The sequence below is a fragment of the Dipodomys merriami genome, unplaced genomic scaffold (genome assembly GCF_024711535.1).
Source record: "Dipodomys merriami isolate MVZ:Mamm:240054 unplaced genomic scaffold, mDipMer1.0.p SCAF_31, whole genome shotgun sequence".
NCBI lineage: Eukaryota > Metazoa > Chordata > Mammalia > Rodentia > Heteromyidae > Dipodomys > Dipodomys merriami.
The window spans coordinates 11,722,745-11,736,829 of record NW_027204604.1 but is presented as its reverse complement, the minus strand read 5'-3'; the positions used below and the strand labels follow the sequence as shown (position 1 = coordinate 11,736,829).

General features: G+C 52.2%; 1 protein-coding gene across 9 annotated transcripts in view; it reads left to right on the top strand.

Moving 5' to 3' along the window:
• Positions 1 to 14,085, top strand: part of Sox13 (SRY-box transcription factor 13) — a 52,470-nt gene that overhangs the window by 19,237 nt on the left and 19,148 nt on the right. Inside the window, exon 1 of one of the 9 annotated variants that reach the window (XM_070041756.1) lies at positions 9,744 to 9,761. The exons of the other annotated variants lie outside the window; for them this stretch is intronic. The gene's annotated coding sequence lies outside the window, so the exon portion shown is untranslated. Of the gene's footprint in view, positions 1 to 9,743; positions 9,762 to 14,085 lie in introns of those variants that run through there. 9 annotated transcript variants of the gene reach the window in all.

Sequence of the window (14,085 nt, the reverse complement as noted above, 5' to 3'; positions counted from 1 at the left end):
GAATTCACAGAGTCGCTTGCCTGGAGGCTGAAAACTTCCACTGGTACAAAAGCCTATTGCCGAGCGATGAATTTTAATAATTCCTAGTAAACAGGCTTGAACTAACCTTTGGACCCCAGGTGCTGCCTGGTGTCTGCCCCTGGCTAGGGGTGGGGCTGCCTCCCTTCCCAGCCTAGGTGGGGACCGCCCTCGGGAGCCAGGGACAGGCCTGGCCCGCAGGCCTGCCATTCAGGCAGAGTTCACTGGGACTCAGGTGGGCGCAGGAAGTAGCACCTGTGGCCGTGGTTATATTTTTCATTATTTATTTATTTTTGTCGGTCGTGGGGCTGGAACTCTGGGCCTGGGCGCTGTCCCTCAGCGCTTCAGCTCAAGGCGAGCGCTCTACCACTGGAGCCACAGCGCCACTTCCGGTTTTCTGAGTGGTGTATTGGAGATAAGAGGCTCACGGAGTTTCCTGCCTGGGCTGGCTTTGAACCACGATCCTCAGATCTCAACCTCCTGAGTAGGTAGGATTACAGGCGTGAGCCACCGACACCCAGTCCATGCTGTGGTTTTAGACTTGGAACTCCAGACCCAAGGTTGGAGGATCCTACCTGTGACATTGAGACAGGTGCACTGAGGCAGTCTCTTAGCCTGTGATCACACCTGGATGGTGGCTGCTGTCACTGGCTGGCTCCTGAGGCCCAGCCACTGTGGCCTCACCCCAGGCAGCCCCGGGATGGGATTTGCGCTTAGCAGCACTTGTATTTCCTCAATGTTAAAGGCCTGGAGTCCTCTCACCTACAGTTTTATCTCAGGTAGAAGAAATGATTCACTCCCTGTGCAAATGGGGAAAACCTCACAGACCTTTGGAGGCTGGGTGGGTGCCCCAGGCCCTCAGTGAGCAAAATGTGTCTAAATCTCCTGTGTGCGGCTTTACTTACTGCCTGTCACACGTGGCAAGTGCTTTGGCGGTTAGAAAACACCTGTGCTTAGCCCCCGCCCCCAGTGTCATCTCCAGGATTTTTTTCTTTATTCTTTATTTTGCTGGTAGTTGTTTTGTGTGGGTCCTAGGGCTTGGACTCTGGGCCTCAAGCTCTTGCCTGGACCTTTTCACCTATGGCTGGTGCTCTGCTACTGGAGTCATATTTCTACTTCTGATTTTTGATGCTTAGTTTGGAGATCAGAGTTTCCTGGAAGCCGGGCACCGGTGGCTCACACCTGTAATCCCAGCTATTCTGGAGGCTAAGATCTAAGAATTGCAGTTCAAAATCAGCCTGGGCAGAATAGTCCCCATGAGACTCAGATGTCCAGTTAATTACTCAAAAAACTGGAAGTGGCACTATGGCTTAACGTTGTAGAACATTAGTCTTGAGTAAAAGGGCTCAGGGCCCGCACCCAGGCCCTGAGTTCAGGACCCACAACAACAATAACAACAGTTTCTCCAATTTGCCTGAGCTGACTTCAAACCTCCATCCTCACATATCAGCCTCCTGGGGAGCTAGGATTACAGGCATGAGCCATTGGCTCCAGGGATGCATTTTTATTCCCGTTTTACAGAAGGAAAGGATGAAGCTCCCGATTCCTGCCCACAATCATACCCAGAGTTTGAGGTACACACTTAGACCTTCTGCTTTTTCCACCACACCCAGAACTCTCCTCCAGGCTCTTCCAAACCTTTCTGTCATTTTGTTTCCCGTCCGTACAGCCACATCCATTAGGATGGATGTTCTTGAGCTGGGAGGGAGAGGGTTAAATTCTTCTTAAGCACAGAGCTGGTTTTGAGCTTGGGCGCCTCTGTTGACCCCATGGCCGACCCCTTCCCCTGGGTCAGGTCTGCAGGCGGGCAGGGTTGTGGAGGGTAGGGCTTGAGAGGGCTGATTCATCCCTCTCCATCATCAGACAAAGATGAACAAAGACTCTGGTAGCTTTTCAGTCACCACAGGGAAGTCCCTAGGGTCCCTCGGGGTGGCGGGCCATCGGTGGCAGTGCTGGTATTCCTAAAATGATGGCCCAGCGCAGAGGAAACCCACCGATGTATTCTTGGTCAAATGCGAATCGGGTTGATTTTTACCAGTAAAGTACCAAGTGGGAAGTCAGAGACTAGAAACATCCAACGATCGTTAGGGCTGGTAGGACTTTGGGGCCAGCCTGTCATGTAGTGTGGGAGGGAAAGGCTGCTGGGGTGGCCTCCTGATCTCAAGTGGGTCATTCCCTGCAGACTGGGAACGCTCATCCCATCCATCCCCCTCCTCTCTCTCCCCACTGGACCCTGGGGTGCTAGAGACAGAGTTGTCTTCCCCAGTGAGAAAGGGTCCAGAGCAGCCAAGCCCCCCACGACTACCCTGCTCAGGAGCCCTAAATACATTTTGTCTCTGGGTTGCAGGTAGAAGCCTTGAACTGTTCCTAGAAGCAGTTGGGGGGTGGAGTAGGGGGAGACCTAGCTGGCAGGGCTGGTCTGGCACTGTCTGCCTCTGGTCTCTTCTAGACACTTCAATTAGTGATGTTAATTATGGCCTTGTGAGCAGGGCTCTCCCAGGGAAGCCCTGCTGCCTCACCCCATCCCCAGCCCTGGGTGGCCCCCAGTCTGTGAGGCTGTTTACGCTCTGCTTCAGTCTCTATGCAAACTGAAGGTGCCATGAAGGTGAACCTCCGCGGGGTTTGTATTTTTTTTTATATTTTTATAAGAGTGGTTATAGGGCTGGGAAGGTGGCTCAGTGGTAGAGCGCTTGCCTCGCATGCACGAGGCCCTGGGTTCGATTCCTCAGCACCACGTAAGCAGAAAAGGTTGGAAGTGGCACTGTGGCTCAAGTGGTAGAGCGCTAGCCTTGAGCTGAAGAGCTGAGGGACAGCGCCCAGGCCCAGAGTCCAGGCCCTAGGACTGACAAAAAAAAAAAAAAGAGTGGTTAAAATGTACATGGCGTTACCACATTAGGAAGTGGAGGGCCGTGTGGCTCAAGTGGTAGAGTGGCAGCCCTAGAGTAAAAAGAGCAAACTCCAGTACTGGCTCATACACACAAAAATGATCACTTTAAGCCTGGCACTGGGGGATTGCGCCTGTCATCCTCGCTACTCAGGAAGCTGAGGTCTCAGAATCCTGGTTCAAAGCCAGCCTGGGTAGCAGGGGTTCATGAGACTCTGTTTTGTTTTGTTGTTTGGGTCCAGTCGTGGGGCTTAAACTCTGGGCCTGGGTGCTGTCCCTCAGCTCTTCAGCTCAAGGCTAGTTCTCTACCACTTGAGCCACAGTGCCACTTCCAGCTTTTTTCTGCTTATGTGGTGCTGAGGAATCGAACCCAGAGCTTCATGCATGCTAGGCAAGCGCTCTACCACTGAGCCAACTTCCCACCCGCATGAGACTTATTTCCAATTAAGCACTAAAAAAGCTGAGATCAACACTGTGGCTCAAGTGGTAGAGCAAGAAGAAACCTCAGAAGACATTTTAATCATTTATGTATATATGTATTATATTTAGTGCTTGGTATACTGTGGATTCAACTCAGGGCCTTGTACTCTTGCCTGGCCTTTTCTGTTAAGGCTGGGGCTCTACCACTTGAGCCACAGTGCCACTTCCAGCTTTTGGGTGTTTCATTGGAGATAAGACTCTCGTGGACTTTCTTGCCTGGCTTCGAGCTGTAATCCTCAGACCTCAGCCTCCAGAGTTGCTAGGATTACAGGCGTGAGCCATGGGTGCCTGGCTCATTTTAGTAATTTTAAAGTGCACTTCTAGGATATCAGGTACCGTCCATCTACAGAGCTCACTTATTAGCTCCGTCCTCCTGACCCCCCACCTCCGTCCAGTAAGTCTTATTTTCCCTCCTTTTCTTATGACTTTTATTCTTCTCAGTACTTGAAAGAAGTAGAATTATATGGTAGTTGGCCTCGTGGCCTGGCATGTTTCACGGTGCTCTGTGACCACCTTCCTGTCCTCCTTAACACTATGGGTCCGTTGTGTGTGTGAAGCAGCTTTTGCTATGCGTTTGTCTGTGGTGGACCCTTGGGTGATCCTGAGTTGGATTCTGAGTTGTTGGGACGAGCTGTGAGCCACAGCGCTTTAAGACCTGCTTTCGGTTTTAGTCTTGTGGGTGAATCCAGAAGCGGCCTCACTGGCAATTCTCTGTTGAGGATTTATAATGGTATGAAGTACAGTCTCACTGTCGTTCACCATCCAGGCCTGTGAGCTGAAACCCATGACCTGCCTCCCTGCAGGACCAGCAGGCAGGCCTCGGGCCCCAGCTCCCTGTCCTGGCCCTGGCCTCCGTCCTCCATCCTTTTCTGTCTTGTCCCCAGCCCAAGGTGAGGTGCTCTGAGAGTCAGTCCTGCGTTCCCACCTGACAGAGACAAGCAGAGGTGTTGAGAGTGGATGACTGGGGGAGGGGAGGGAATCATTTCAGTCATGGGGTACCCCGAGTAAATCAGTGCGGATGATAAGCACCCATTAAAAATGGGCGCTGGTGGCTCACGTCTGTGATCCTAGTTACTCAGGAGGCTGAGATCTGAGGATCACAGTTCAACGCTAACCTGGGCAGGAAGAGTCTATATTTCCAATTAACCACCAAAAAGTCAGAAGTGGCTCAAATGGTAGAGTCCAGCCTTGAGCACAGAAGCTAAAGGACAGTCAGTGCCCAGGCTTTGAGTTCAAGCCCTAGTACCAGAGTGGGTGGGGCAGGGGTGGGGGCGGGAAAAACCTTATCAGTCTCTAGGTTCCACAGCTTATTGGCTGTGACCTTGGCTGGCGGCCTGGCCTCCTTAGGCCCATGTCCTCATCAGTAAAGTGAGAGCTAATGAATAGTAACTATTTCATTGGTTTTATGGAAGAATTAATAGAACTGAAGGCCTATGAATGGCAGATCCTGCTGATTGAGAGGTGGGTTCTATCCTCTGCCACCTGGCTCCAGTCACGCCAATGTCCCAGTTTTTCCATCTATAAAATGGAGATAAGAGTAATTTCTGCCTCCTCCATACTTAATAAATGCTCAATAAACTTGGTTGTAATGGAGGGGGTTCTTTACATGGATACCACTGTGACTCAACTAGTCATTTGTGGCTGGCATCCACCAACTCACTGTCCCAAAGAGTCCAGCCATCATTAAATGTCTGGAGCATCACTTAGTTTTATTCTTCTCAGCACCGTGGGTCCTAAATGTCAGGATTTCCCAATGGAGCAGCCCTCATCCCATTCCTTTGCTGAGTCTTGGCTGAGGTGGACTCAGGCTCCAAAGGTTGTCAGCAACAGCCAATGGGATCCCATACAGACCACGGGAAGGCGGCCTGACTTGGGGAGGATTGTTTGGTGAACATTATAGGTAAAGTCCCGACAATTAGAGGCTATGATACTATTCTCCTTCCCTAGCTCTCCTCTCCTCTTAAACAACCCCCTCCCCCAACAACCCAACACCTGTAACTAAAGGGGACCATGAAGATAGCAGAAAGAAAGGAGCGATGGGGCCGTGGCGGATGGGGTAGGTAATAGGAGAGGAAGTGAAGCCTTTGCAGAGCAAAGGAACAGAGTGCATAGTTCGGTGGCAGAGCTGCAAAATTGGGGCCTTCTGGTGAACGAGCTTGGTTTGGGGGAGATGGTAGCGATTAGGCCCTCCTTAGGTGTGGGTCGTGTGCCAGCTAGAATATGGGGTTCGGTTGGGGATGTGGCAATGGGGGAAGCAACAGACCTGAGGGGCCTACGCAGGGCTTGTGCACCCAGGTCCTGTCCTTCATCACCTTGTTCCTTTCTCCTCAGGGTCAGCCCAGGCTGGAGAGTTCCCAGGGCCTCCTTCAAGTCAATCCCAGGGAGGGGAGATGAGGCTGATCATTGGCTTGCTGACCTTTGGGGCTCTAGGCTGTGACCTGTCAGCAGGGCCTGGTGGCTAGCCCAGGGCACACTGCTGCTTTCCCTTTCCTTCTTCCTTCTTGTGTCCTGTGTCCATCTTGACTGCCCCCTCCCTCACTCCTGCGGTGGGCTGGCTGAGCAGCAGAGCAAGAGGTGTTAGGGAAAAAATCATGCTGGGTGGAGGCTGTGGATCTGTGGAGGTGTGAAGGCTAACATGGGTAATGACCGACTCAGAAGGGCCTTCGGGAGCCAAGTGGTGGTTCACACCTGTAGCCCCAGCACCTGGGAAGTGGAAGCAGGAAGGCTGACCAGGGTTGGCTACACTGCCAGGCTCAAAACAACAAAAGCAGCAGGGAGCCAGGCACCTGTGGCTCAGGCCTGGAATCCTAGCTACTCAGGTGGCCGAGATCTGAGGATGGCGGTTCAAAGCCAGCCCAGGCAGGAACATTCTTGAGAATCTTATTTCTACTTAACTACCAAAAAGCCACAAGTGGAAGTGGAAGTGTGGCTCAAGTGGTAAAGTGAGAGGATCAAGAGGCAGGGAGTGGTGTTTAAGAGTCACCCTGCTTTGGAGGCTGATGCGCTGGCTGGGCACCGAAGCACACTTTATTCATAAACACGTATTCACCATCACTACAATCCTAACCACCCATCGACTCTTGTGTGCGAGACCTTGTACAGCTGAGGAGCTGTCACACCACCACTGATAGAGACTCTGAGATGAAGGTCAGATTCCCCCCTTCTCCACCCCGCAGCCTCCTAATCTCAATGGAAGCAGGTCTGGGCTTCGCCTGTGCTATCTCTTGTGCTGCTCCAAACTGCACTGGGGTGCCTAGTCCTTGTCATGTTTGTAGATAAAAGCAGTAGCAGGCCTAGAGAACTCGGGCAGGACACAGAAGTCTCAGCCTCTGCTTTGTGAATCTCCTTCTCATGGCAGCGTCCACCGTGGGCGCACTGTCTGCAGGGCCTGGACGTGTCATGAAGCCAAAGACACATGGTGCCCTGCCCCACCCCTGTACAGAGACCTCTAGCAGATGTGAGATTCCATCTTCCTGCTGGGTAAGCTGCTGTTCACAGGCATTTCTTTTGTTCTTTTCCCCACCTGTGATCACCTTCAACTCTACTGTCTTCTCCACTACCAGGACTGGCAGAGAGAGAGAGCACTGCAGAAGTTAATAGAGCAGCTTTGTACTCTGAGGGGCTCCAGAGGAATGGGGGGCAAGGGGGTGCTAGAGATCTGGTGAAGTCCATGCACTTGGGGATGTGGGTACCCAGTGTGGTGCCTGACTCAGTGTAAGCACTTGAACATCAAAAGGACATTTTTGTTGGCCCTCAAAGGACATTTAGCCAGCCAGGCATGGTGACGCACGTCTGCAATCTCAGCCCTCAGGAGGCTGAGGCAGGAGCATTAAATGTGAGGCCAGACTGAGATACCTAGCAAGATCTTACCTCAAAATAGCCACTGGCTGGGGATGTAGCTGATGGGAGGACACCTTGCTCAGCATGTGCAAACTTTTGGATTCTATATATAACATAACCAAAAAAAAAAAAATAGTCCTGGGTAATGGCTCAGCAGTAGAACACTGCCTAGCCAGTGCAGAGCCCTGAGTTCAAACCTCAGTACCTCATGAATGAATGAATGAATGAATGCATGCATGCATTCATACATTGGGACATCAGACATCCTGACTAGGGATGAAAGGTGGAGCCCAGAGTAGGAAACCTGCATGGAGCAGGTGGAAAAGAGGATGATGTATCTAATTGTCCTCCGGAAGTGGGTTTTCCACTTGCTTGTCTGACTGTGTGTGAGTGGCAGGGCCAGGGAGCAGCAGGGAACAAACTCTTCCCACTTGTTACGATGCCATCACTTTAGTCTTCTTGATGATTCCATGAGGGAGGCGTATGTGTTCTATTACCGCCTTGTGCATGCAAATCCAGTGCTCTACAACGGAGCCTCGCCACCAGTCCCTGTTTGTCCCATGGCCACACAACTAGTAGGAGGGGGGTTGAGCCAGGCATGAAGCACAGGGCCTTGGGGCAGCAAGGCCCCTTTTCTTTGCCAGGGAACCTCCAGCTGCCTCCAGAAGAGCCTGGGCTTCTCCCCAAACGGGGATGGAAAGGTCTGAAGAGCCGGAATAAGCAGTTCTTCCCACTGCACCCTCATCTGGGAGGGACAGTAAGGGAGTGGCCAGTTCTGCAGCGGCCATTGGCCAAGCAGCTTCTAATTCTAGGAGAGAGAGCATCAGCACCCTCAGAGAGAGGGCTCAGCCCCCCACCTCCAGTGCCATTGCTGGATCCAAGTTGTTTTGTGTGTGTCCTTCTGAGCATCCCAACCTCCTGTTGGTGAGTTTATTAGAGCAGTCCACAGAGCTCAAGGAATACCTTTCCTTATGTTCACTGGCTTATCATAAAGGATATGACAGGGGATGCAGATAAAAGAGGAAGGATGCAGGTAGAGCATGCGCACTTACCAGGGAGCCCCAGGCCTGTCCTTTTGAATTTCAGTGAGGCCTCCTTGGCCTTTGCAGATGCTCTAGACTCCTCCCCTCCCCAGAGGTTGGAGGGGGGCTGTTGAAAGCCTAACTCTTAATGCTGTTTTGATTTTTCTAGGGATCAACCCCCATCCTGTAGCAGACTGGTGGCTGCCAGACATCAGTTGATCATTTAGCATACAAAAAGGCACTTCATTCATGCCAAGGATTTTAGGCATTGTGTACCTGGACACTGGATGAAAACTAAATAGATTGATTTATCTGTCTGTCTGTCTGTCTGTCTGTCTCTTTCTCAGATTCCTACAGGTAGGAGAGTGGACCCTCACTTCTTCAGCACCAGATTCTTTAACTGTACATTATTTTCTAATCTTCAAACAGATGCTAGAGTCTTTCCAAAAAGTTCCTAAGTTGCCTTAGTTTCTTTCCGCCAGTATTTCCTTGGCTACAACTCATCTAGAAACTCCTAGCAGTGGTGTAGACAGTTTCCAGTCGGCCCTTGGGTGGACCGAAGGAAGTTTATTGCTTGTGGTGGAGGGAGACCGGCCTGGGCGTCACCAGCAGGTGAAAAGATGAGCTTAGGCATGGATGAGGCTGGAGATCGTGGGATGGTCCAGCATTTCACCGCCCCCCCCCCAACCCGACCCTCTTTAGTCGTCATTAGGGGGTCTTCTGAGGATGAAGCTGGGAAATGGAGAGCCCCCTACTCATGCTTACAACCAAAGCATTGCCTTGACTTGATGTATGCTTCCTGTCTTTTGGTCAATACTTGGGGCTGACCTCAGTGGGACCAAATCCAAACGCAGTTTTGTGCTGGCCCTGGCCTCTAGGAAACCCTTGTGTTGGGGTGCAGAGCTGCTGGAGTCACACTGCGAGCCTTAATAGCATCTTTTAAGTTGTCCCTGCTTTGACTCTTGACTCTTCCCTGGGCTGGCGGCCACGTCACCAGGGTGGAAGCTTGGGGCACAGGCACAGTGCCAGGGGCACTACCCTGTCCCTCAGACTGGAGGGCAAGAGCTGGGGGCTTCATAGAGCCTCAGCCCGGAAGCAGCTGGGGCCCCTACTCCACAGGTCCATCAGAGCTGGAAGTGTGAGGGGACTGCCAGGAAAGCGTCATCCCAAGCCTGCAGCCAGCCCAGCTCCTAGCTCTGAATAAACAGAGATAGGATCGGGCAGAGCCAGGAAGGGTGGCAGGGTGCGGCCCGCGAGAAGAATGGCAGGATGTGGCATGGGGCACCGTTCTGGGCACCCACGCCTTGGACTATTGTTCGGGGCAGCCCAGGGCCCTGGGTTCTCTGGGGCATGCTTTCAGAGGAAGTGACATTCCCTGGAGACGGTGCCCGGCCCCGCCCCTGCCGCATGGATCTTTCATCCCCCGGTTCTGCCACTCAGAGCCAGCTTGCTGGGTGCCCAGTTGGCGCTCCTCGGAGGGTCTTCGGCCTGACCAGTGTCTTCCTGTAGCAGTGGGTGTGAGTCACTGTCACGCCACCATGACTGGATTTATCTCTCTCTACATCTAGATATTTGGGGGGGAAGGTGGAGGAGGGGGCTGTGGTTAGGGAGGGAGGAAGGTTGAGAGTGAAGATTCCTTTGATTCCCATCCAGCAGGGTCTGTCGTTGACTGATTAGAGGAGGAAGTGGCTGATGATTTGTTTTGGGTAGAAGGGGCTTGGTGTGTGTCTGTGTTGCACCTGCAGTAGGGTGGGTGGTGGTGGAGGTGGGTGGGGGGAGGCACCTGGTCTCTGCTATGTACTAGGGGCTACACTCCGAGCCATTGGCCCTCCTTGGAGGTGTCTCTGTGAACCAGACACAAGAGGAGAAGATGGTCAGAGCCACCCGCTCTCAGGCAACATCACCTCTTAAAAACCTTGGGGTGCAATAAGGCCCAGGAGAAGGGGGGACAGAAGGCCTGAGGTGGGTTCTCGGGAAGGGAAGTGTGGGGAGGGGGGCAGAGCAGGGATATTGTTTAGTCCCTGACCGCTTTGTCCTGAAGCGATGCTTCTCACCAAGGACACACTCTGCCCTCTCTAGCCCTCAGTCTCCACTCACCAACTGTGTGTGTTGGGCAAGGAAGAGGTTGGGGTACACGGGAGCTGAAGGTGGCTTCTGGCCTCTAGCTGGGTCCTTTGGCTTCTGGCCAGCTGGGATGGGAGGTGGAAGAAGGTTGTAGAGCAGTGCGGAGCACAGAGCTCTTGTGAGGAGGAGCAGAAGGAGATGCAGGGGTCTTTCATTTAGTCCCTAGAGAAAAAGAGAATTGAAGGGAAGACAGACTCCCAGAGGGTCTTTAAATTTAAAAAGAGTTGCAAATGTTTTAAGGTAAAAACCAAAAGAAGTGGGACTTGCTTCCCTGCTCTGGGGATTCAGGTCCGACACTGGAAGAACTTGGAGCCTTGGGAAGGGTTGGCAGAGTGTCTGAAAAGATGTCCTGTGACACATGCACGCCGGTTTTTCTTGAGGATGCCTGTACTGGGGCTTGAACTTGAACTCAGCTTGGGTGCTATCCCTCAGCCTTTTCTGCCCAAGGCTGGCACTCTACCCCTTGAGCCACAGCACTTTTGGCTAGTTGGAGATAAGAGTCTCAAAGACTTTCCTTGTGCTGGCTAGCTTGGAACTGATAGCAAACCATGATCCTCAGCCTCCAGAGTAGCTAGGATAACAGGCATGAGCCACTAGCACCCTCTTCCAGGATTGCTTTTGGTGCTGGTGCTGGGGTTTGAACGCAGGGCTGAGTGCATGCCAGATAAGGGCTCTGCCACTGAGCATCGTCTTCCATGCAAGCATCTACATATAAATGCGGCAGTGTACATGCGCGATCTTAGTATTTAAGAAAAAATGACCAGGTCTTCTTTGTGCTGTGTTGTGTTACTCTTTTACCATTGTAGAATATTTACTGGGTGTGGTCATGCTGTGTGTGGCACTGCTGGGCTCTGGTGTTAGAAGGCTGAACAACACGTGGTATCTGTGTTCTGGGGAGGCTACTGGGTGAGTCAGAAACGAACCACGCCTGTGAAGGTGGCATTACCAACTGTGATCAGCTCTGGAGACCAAGTTCAAGTGACCAACCATGCGGATGTAAAACAGGCTCATCTGATAGGGTTCAAGTCATACGAGTCTCACCATTCATAGTGGGTTTTCTTATTCCTACTTTACTGGGAAGGAATCAGGCTCAAAGAGATTAAATTTACTTACCCTAGATAGCACTGCAATTCACAGTCACAGTTGGGATTCAAACCCCCTCCCGCCGAGGGTGAGACCCAGAGACCCCTGCATCTGACCTGTGCCTCTCCACTGTCAAATGGGCCCAGAGATCAGCCCTGGCAACGCCCAACTCCCCCAGGTGAACCAGGAGCATGCCGCTCCCGCCCCAAGGGCCCGGCCCTCCAATCAACCTGGGTGTCACCGGAGCCATTTCCTTTGGTTCTGAGACTGTGCTGGACACGGGGCTGAGGCATCGGAGGGCCTAGGAAGTAGCTGCCTGGACCTGCTGGTACCGTTGGGGGTGAGGGGTGGGTAGAAAAGACCACCAAAGGCAGGAGATAGTCTGTGTCTTCTGTCATGGTGCCCAACAGAAATCCTCTGCTGTCCAAGTGCATAATTTTAAGTCTTCTAGTACTAGTGCACTAGATGGTTGATGGAGTGTCCGGCAGAACGGTGCTTGCTAGCCTGTGTGAGGCCCTGTGTTCCACCCCTAGCTCTACCAAAGAAAAAAACCTCTCTCTCCCTTTCCCCCTCCCCCCCTCTATGTTCTTTCTATGTATACAAAACAGGTGAAATTAATTTTTAATATGTTCATCCAAAATGTTTTTTTTTTCCTTTTGGTGCCAGTCCTGGAGTTTGAACTCAGGCCTAGGCACCATCCCTGAGTTTCTTTTGCTCAAGGCTAGTAGTGCTTTACCACGTGAGCCACAGCTCCATTTCCAGCTTTTTGGTAGTGGGCTTTCCTGCCCAGGGCTGACTTTAGCCAGTGACAGATCCTTAGCCTCTTGAGTAGCTAGGATGACTGACTCCTGGCCAAATTGCAGTTTTTGTATGTGTGTCCATTACTGGGGCTTTAACTCAGGGATTCTGCACTGCCCCTTGGCTTTTTTTTGTATAAGGCGTGTGTTCTACCACTTGAGCCACAGCTCTACTTGTGGCTTTTTTTCTGGTTAATTGGAGATGAGAGTCTCATGGATTTTCCTGCCAAGACTGGCTTTGAATCCTCAGATCTCAGTCTCCTAAGTAGCTAGGATTTGAATTAAAATTTGCAATCCACAGACAGCTATGAAGGAGCTGCTGGTTCTACCCTAAGCCCTCAGTATTTTTTTTTTTTTTTTTGGTCCGTTGTGGGGTCTGAACTCTGGGCCTGGGCGCTGTCCCTCAGCTCTTCAGCTCAAGGCTAGCGCTCTACCACTTCTTCAGCCACAGCACCACTTCTGGCCTTTTCTGCGTATGTGGTACTGAGGAATGGAACCCAGGGCCTCATGCATGCAAGGCAAGCGCTCTACCGGTGACTGAGCCACCTTCCCAGCCCCCCTCAGTACCTTTATGTGTTTGAGACACTCAGAGCCTATTTCTGCTGCGACTAGCCTCATTCCTAGTGCTCAGTACCCACATGTAGGGTCAGGTGGTCTTAGGCCTTGGGGAACCATTCACCTAACTGTACCCCTAGAATAGTAATGGGGTCGCTGGGCTGCCATAAGGGGGGAGGGGAGGCTTTGTGGCAGGAGCTGGGCCGAATGAAGCAAAGCCTTTAGGAGCCCGCGCTCTGGATGGAGGCGGTGACCTGGTGGCCTGCCGGTGGCCGAGGTAGGGTGGGTTGGGGTGGCTCGGAGCCGCGGGGATCAGAAGCCCGCAGGCCCTCATTGTGCGCCTGTCACACTTCCTTTGGCTTTATTGCTTTTGTCCAACACCCTATTGTCTGGTTTCCTTTTGTCCCCCTTTCAGTGCCCTGCCTTTTATTTTCCTGCCAGCCTGGTTGTTTTCATTTCTTTTGTCTGAAGTTCCTGAGAGGAAGGTTTTATTTTCAGCGGTTTGATTAATTCACAGCTTGAGCCCGGGGTTTGTTTGTTATGTAATTGCTGCCCTCAGCTCCAGGATAACACCCTTCCCTCCCTGCCCCCACCCCACCCCCCTGCGGGGGTCTGGCTCTCAGCCCCTCCCTCTCAGCTCTGGATTGGCTGAGCTCCCAGCCATGTGGGGTGGGAGGGGGCGGGGGGGGCGGGGGCGGGTGACATCACCAGGGCAAAGCTGGGCTGGGGTCTCTTCACTTTTCGGTGAGGTGGGGCTGACCGTCTTTAGGTCAGGTATGCCCTCTGCCCCCTGCCCCCTGCAGCACTGGGTCCAGTGTTAACCCCAGGGCACCCTGAACTTAGCAGGACTGCTGTGGTCAGATCTGTCTCCGGAGATCATCTTAGACAATTTTTTGGGGTGGGTGTCATTTGTGGGGCTTGACCTCAGGGCCTGGGCACTGTCTCTGAGCTTTTGCACACAAGGCTAGTGATCTACCACTTTGAGCCACAGTGCCACTTACGGTTTTCTGGTGTTTAGTGGATTGATCAATTATAATTATACTTCTCTTTGTTGCTGTCTTTAAAATACCCTATGTGGCCAGGTACTGTTGGCTCATTCCTGTCATCTTAGCTGCTCAGGAGGTTGAGATTTGTGTGATTTGAAGCTACTCAGGAGGCTGAGATGTGGGGAGGATTCTGGTTCAAAGCCAGCCCAGGCAGGAAAGTCCGGGAGACTCGTATTCTAATAAACTACCCAAAACCCAGAAAAAGAGCCCGAGATTAAGTGGTAGAGCACTAGTCT